General features: G+C 51.1%; 1 protein-coding gene across 1 annotated transcript in view; it reads right to left on the bottom strand.

Moving 5' to 3' along the window:
• Nucleotides 1–238, bottom strand: part of KCTD15 (potassium channel tetramerization domain containing 15) — a 42,775-nt gene extending 42,537 nt beyond the window's left edge. Inside the window, exon 1 of the mRNA XM_010585124.1 lies at nt 75–238. The gene's annotated coding sequence lies outside the window, so the exon portion shown is untranslated. The remainder of the gene's footprint in view (nt 1–74) is intronic.
• Nucleotides 239–628: the final 390 nt, after the last annotated feature.

The following is a 628-nucleotide window of genomic DNA, read 5'->3' as shown; positions in this document are numbered from 1 at the left end:
CGCGCACTGCGCGCTCCGGCCCCGGCACGGGCAGCCGCGGGAGCCGCCGCCGCCGCCGCCGCCGCGTTCCTTACCTTGAGCACAGAAGAGAGCTGCGAGCCCCCCTTTGGCTTTGGGCTCTGTTGGGTTTGTGTGTGGATGGGCTCAGCTTTTTGCTTTTATTACTATCTTTGCTCCGCAGATCCTGCTGTGATTATTATTATTTTTAAAGCTGCTCGCTCTCCTCTCGCTCTCCTCCTCTCTGTTTTTTGCTGCTTCTTTTTTTCTATTTATTTTGCGCGTGTGTGTGTGGATGTGTGTGAGGGGGGGAAAAAAAGCCTTTAAATGAAACTGCCGAGGCTGTTATGAGAAGAAAGGCAATAATCCCGTCTCTAAATAACAGAGGGAAGGGAGAAGAGGAGGAAAAAAAGCGAATTCTTGCTCAGGGCTTTGCAAACGCCTGCAGGGCAGAGGATTAGGCTACAATTAGCTCAGCCCTTTGCTCTCGCCCTAGCTAATTTTGCGATGAAAATTGGATATTTTTCCCTCCTTTTGGTGAAGGTCTCCAGATTTATCCCCCCCCCCCGAATAAAATAAAATACAACCCTTGAAAATGAAATAAGGCTGGGAAGGCGGCCGGCGCCCCAGC

Source organism: Haliaeetus leucocephalus, unplaced genomic scaffold, assembly GCF_000737465.1.
Source record: "Haliaeetus leucocephalus isolate CR32 unplaced genomic scaffold, Haliaeetus_leucocephalus-4.0 Scaffold92, whole genome shotgun sequence".
NCBI lineage: Eukaryota > Metazoa > Chordata > Aves > Accipitriformes > Accipitridae > Haliaeetus > Haliaeetus leucocephalus.
This window is presented reverse-complemented; position numbering and strand designations above follow the sequence as displayed.